General features: G+C 43.0%; 1 protein-coding gene across 19 annotated transcripts in view; it reads left to right on the top strand.

The window, feature by feature from the left end:
• The window catches only part of TNRC6B (trinucleotide repeat containing 6B), a 188,975-nt gene that overhangs the window by 87,724 nt on the left and 96,122 nt on the right, over window positions 1-5,129 (top strand). For 2 of the 19 annotated variants that reach the window (XM_014521796.2, XM_014521797.2), the window contains exon 1: window positions 745-1,578. The exons of 16 other annotated variants lie outside the window; for them this stretch is intronic. The gene's annotated coding sequence lies outside the window, so the exon portion shown is untranslated. Of the gene's footprint in view, window positions 1-744; window positions 1,579-2,698; window positions 2,776-5,129 lie in introns of those variants that run through there. One more of the 19 variants, XM_025208903.1, reaches the window with a different exon arrangement.

Genomic DNA, 5,129 nt, shown 5'->3' with positions numbered 1-5,129 from the left:
CCCCCCGCCGCCGGCCATCCACCTCCTTTGATCTACTAGAGGAACCTTTACCATTTCTAAGTACTACACTGGCATGATTGAGGGTTGGACTAGAACACTAGATGAGCTCCCTTCTAACCCGCATTTTCTGTCATTCTATGTTAAATACCTAGGAAGTACTGCAGAGGCTACAGCAACTTTAAAAAAATCTTTACCAAGCCCAGATCAGGTCCAAATTCAATTGGGCTTCGTTTCAAGACTCAACTGAGCAGAACTCCATCTTCAAGTCTGTATGGCTGTAGCACCAGGGCAAGTATCCTCCATCCCAGACCTATTGGTCTGGGGCTTCAGATGCTCCCGGGATCCAGGCAAGCATCTGATGTGCAGGCCCCAGGCTTTGGGGTTCAGATGCCCTGTGCCTCACTTGATCTTAGCTGAAAGTGGCTTTTTATATATTTCGTGTTGCAGGTCAAATTTATCCAAATTGGTTCCAAATCATATTGATTGAGCAGAATTCAGTTGTTCCAAAAACCAGATGGATTGAGCAGGCAGAACTCAATAGTTCTAGACACCATCACCATATATGGTGCTCAGGGTTCAAATTACACTTTGAGTCTGGGGGTGGGTCTACAAAAAAAAAAAAAAAAAAAAAAAAAAAAAAAAAAAAACGGTGCGCCTAACTATCTCAAAAAAAAAAAAAAAAAAGCCAGACGCCTCCCCCCGCCCCCCCCCCCCCCCCCCATGCTTTTCAATCTTACAGGAGGGCTTTCATCTCTTATTAGGGGTCAGCCCCCCCCCCATGATTTGAACCCTGATGACACTACAACCAGGGAGCATCCTCTGTCCCAGACCTCTCACCCTGGGATTTCAGATGGGATGCTTGCCAATGGATTTGGGACTATGTGCAGGCCCAAGCCAGGAGGTCTCAGGGTTTGGATGTCCCCAAATTCTACAGGCAAGCATCTTTCATTCCATGCTGCGGGCTTCTTGGTTGTAGCTGTGTTGGTCTCGGGACACAGGCAGACAAGGTTCTTTGGGGAGATTGGATCTTTGTTATTAGATCAGCTGAGAAATTAGGGAAATAGTTCTCGACAAGAAATAGTTCCCAAAGGTAGCAAAGAACTTTTTTTGCAACTTCTCAGTTGGCCTAATGAAAGAGATCCCATCTCCCTAAAAAGGCTTGCCTGCTGCTTGCCTCCCAGACTACGCCTGATTTTAGCGAAAAGGCCGAGGAGCAAGGCTGCGGCAGCCCCCCGAGCCCGGCAGGGGCTAAGAGGCTGCTTCGCCTTTAAGGTTCCGGCCGGCCCGCCCTCTCGCTTGATTGACAGGCCGCGGGGAGTCACGTGACCCGCCTCTATTTGAAGGTCACAAAAAGCTGCTTCCTTTAGAGAGAGCAAGAGGGAGAGAGAGAGACGGAGCGAGCGAGCGGGAGGGAGGGAGTGAGTTCAAGCCAAAATGGCCGACGGTGTCTCTGCTGGTTTCTGAACATTTCAAATTGAAAACAACCAATACAAAATCCTTTTTGGGATCTCTTTTCATTTCCATTTCTACCTTGTATGCCTCAACTCGCTGGATTTAAGCACTGCTGCACTTTATGAGGTTAGTAGGGTGTTTCGGGGGGTTGGGGGAGGGTTTGTTGTTTTTAACCTATAGCTGCATTTTGTGGGGCTCGCCAGACCGCTTCATCCGTGGTGCCGCGCGGGGAGGCTGCCTGGCATGCACACTTGCTGCAGGCGGTTAGGGATCGGCGTGGGTTTTGTATCGCGTGCAGAAGATTTTCGGATTAAAAAAGCAAAAAAACTGGGGCAGAAGCGGATTGCAGATTTTTGAAAGGATTTGATTGCATTTTTTAAATGCAGAGTCTATGCAGATTAAATCCCCTGGTTTCTGTTTTCCAAGCAAGTGGCTTGCTAAGGATTGTTGCAGAAAAATAGCTTTATTTAAACAGAGTCTTCTTTAAACAGTGATTTTCCTCTCCTTGCACCCAAAGCTCTTAAATCTGCTGCAGAAATTTGCATAAATATAAATGGGTTTGCATTCTTTCTGCTGCCAGGGCCAACAAGGGATGGGTGGGGAAGTGGTTTTTATTAAGCTGGGCTTACTAGAGAGATGTACAAACTGAAATAACATGTATCAGTATATTTTAAATGTTGGATTTGGGGGGGTGAAAAAATAGGTTTGGGATTTGGAGGATTCCAGCGCTTGAAACCCTCTGTGCAAAATGTGTATCAGCACTCGGGCTTCTGCGCGCGCTCACACTCCTCTTTTCTCTGTCTGTCTCTCCTCCTCCCCCTCCCCTTCCCCTATGTAACCAGATGCATTTTTATTTCGGTTGCATTTGGGACCAAATGGTGCTGCTCCATGATATGGCATCTAGCCTTCAAACCAGCCAGACTTGCTGGCTAGTGTCAGCTTGGAAATGGGCTTTCCAACTAAGCCAAATCTCCCTGAAGGGCTCTCCCTTATATCTCGCTTCACATGTCTGAATCTGGTAAAATGTTTTTAAAGTGTAGGCACACACACTTGAGATACAGGAGTATTGCTTTTGTTTTACAGGACATTTGTTTCATACCTCATAGAGGAGGAGCATTGATACATCTGTATTAATCCATGCAGTTTGCAAACTCTGATCTCTTTCTGTCTATGCATTGTTGAAAATTTTATATTTTAATTGTGGGGGGTTTTGGTTTTGTTTTGGTTTGTTTTTTTTTAAATGCAGTCTTCTTGAACCAAGCAGAAAAGTAAAGGGAAAGCTCTGAAGCTTGCTTTCAGGAAAAGGCCCCCTCCCCCTGCATTGTAAGTGTGTGATGTAATGCGCCTTTCTGTGGGGTTGGATGAAATAGGACGAAGTAGATTTCTGTGCGCTTTTTCTTCCCCTTCTTTTTGTGAGAGGCCTTATGCCCTGTGTGCAATACTGTTACCTGATGGTTGAGCTGAAGATGATTATCAAAACAGTCGCATTCGGTTTATCTGAATATGTTTTTTCAGTTTCTGTGTAAAATCAGGAAGTCAAGCATGCCAACCCAGAAGATGGGTCACCATTTGTATCTGTCTTAGCCCCCATCTGCGTGGTTAAATTACAGACAAATCTGAATGCATTTGACTGGCAGTTGTCTTCAGTATCTCTGGTTCTCTTACTTGATACCAATGATTCTCAACCAGCATATCACAGCACCCTGAAGTGCCTGGAGATCTTTTCAGGAGTGCCGTGCATTGTGAGGTGTGCAAATGTGATTCATAGGATAAAACCCAGAGACTTCAAATTGGAATCCATTGTGTTAAAAACCTTCTGAGCTATTGTGGTCTTCCTGAGTCCTCTGAAACAGAAAAAATGCTGTGTTATTTTTCTGCAGTCAAAAAATGAGTGAAAACAAAGAGCTGGAATGTTCTGAGGGTGCCTGGAGCCTAACAAAGGGGGCCTTGAGTCTCAAAAGATTGAGAACCGTGTGTGTGTGTGTGTGTGTGTGTGTACACACTTGTGTATGTTCCTTGTGAGTTTCTCTTTGGAAAATACATCTGGAAGGGATGCCCCTGGGTCACTGAGTCCAGTTCCCTGCTATTGCAGGGACCACATCATGCATCCCCTTTCTTAAACTTATGATGCTCCATATTAATAGCGATGATGTATATTTTTGTCTGTCACAACTCTTACTGAAAGGCTGTTCTGGGAGCTGATTGCTTAAATGGTTAGGAACACATTTAAAATCATACTAACAAAATAATGTTATATTACCTAGGAAACAGGAGGAGTGGTTTGCTTACCAAGTTAGAGTAAAGAGAGGTGTGTTTATAGGAAAATGAGCTTTCCTCAGAATTGGAAGTACATGGTTTTATGGTGAAAATTGTTTTACTTATGGGCTGTAATAGGGACATGTTGTGATGGGTGACCTAGTTCAATAACAGAATAACATTTGCCTCTCCCACCTAGGGCTAATGAACCAATGTAAAATCTGTACTCTGTTGTGAACATAACCGAGAGGAGAATTTGTAGGAATCTTTTCTAATTGTTGACCCAGTAAGCAGTTTGGATTTATATCTGTTTAGGTTGACTTACTGGTGATGCTGCTGTAATCAAAAGACAATGAATACACTTGTTGATTAAGCCAGTTCAGTGGTTGGAGATGAGTAAGAGTCTTTAGTATTTTTCTGGATACTTGTAACAAGACTTGCTGAGCTAAAAGTCACTAAGTGAATATGCTTGATACAGGGCAGAGATAAATACAGACTTGGTTTGGTTTGCAAATGACAATACAGTTGACAGTCCACACTTGAGAGGGAGCAATTTATTTGCTGGGTGTTATTTTCCCTTTTTGCATTATGCCACTTGATAGTGCAGAACATGCACATTGTTTGTGTTTGAGTAGGCTGTTTTCCACTCGTGATAGCTGTACAGCACTATAGTAGCTGTCGTGGATAGACTGAAAGGAATGGATAAAGTTTTAGCAACGATCATGGTATGTTGTATGTCAACTCATGCTCAGATAGGCTTCTGAGAGTGTATGCCAGGAAGAACTGGACTAACTTTAAGAAAAAATTGTTATAGGGTCGTCATTTCAAGTCAGTTTGACCCAGTTGGATTAATATAATACATGCAGCATTCTCTGCAATCAGCAGAATCTCAGACACCATTTTGGATTTATCCTTCCTGAAGAGAAAATTCTTTCAGTCTATTTTCAAGCATATTTACCTTCTGTTTTTGTGCTTAGAAGAAATTTGAACATGGACTCCAGATTTGGCATTTGAAAGCGCTTTTGCAGTGCAACATGAATATGTAAAATTATTTAAAATCACCAGGAGGGATTTCTCTTAGGTGTCTTATTCAAATTTGCATAGTAGCGGTTTTTAGGTTGCAAATCCACCTTTTTAATCTTTAAGTGATGGCAGTGTTTACAAAATCCTTATTAATAGTTTATCTGTATTCCCTTTTCAATTATTGCTGACACATACAGCAATCTAAGAGGCTCTTTCCAAGATGGATTGCCTATTTTAATATGTTTTTGGCAGGTGGGATGCCTATTTTAATACATCTTTGGCGGGTGGGCTGATTTGGTCTGCAGTGAATTTGAACTCTGACAGTATAGATTCATAGATGCTAGGGTTGGAAGGGACCTCAGTAGATCATTGAGTCCAAACCCCTGCATAGGCAGGAA

The sequence above is a fragment of the Alligator sinensis genome, unplaced genomic scaffold (assembly GCF_000455745.1).
Source record: "Alligator sinensis unplaced genomic scaffold, ASM45574v1 scaffold215_1, whole genome shotgun sequence".
NCBI lineage: Eukaryota > Metazoa > Chordata > Crocodylia > Alligatoridae > Alligator > Alligator sinensis.
The sequence above is the reverse complement of the archived record's forward strand: the minus strand, read 5'-3'. Positions and strand labels throughout refer to the sequence as shown.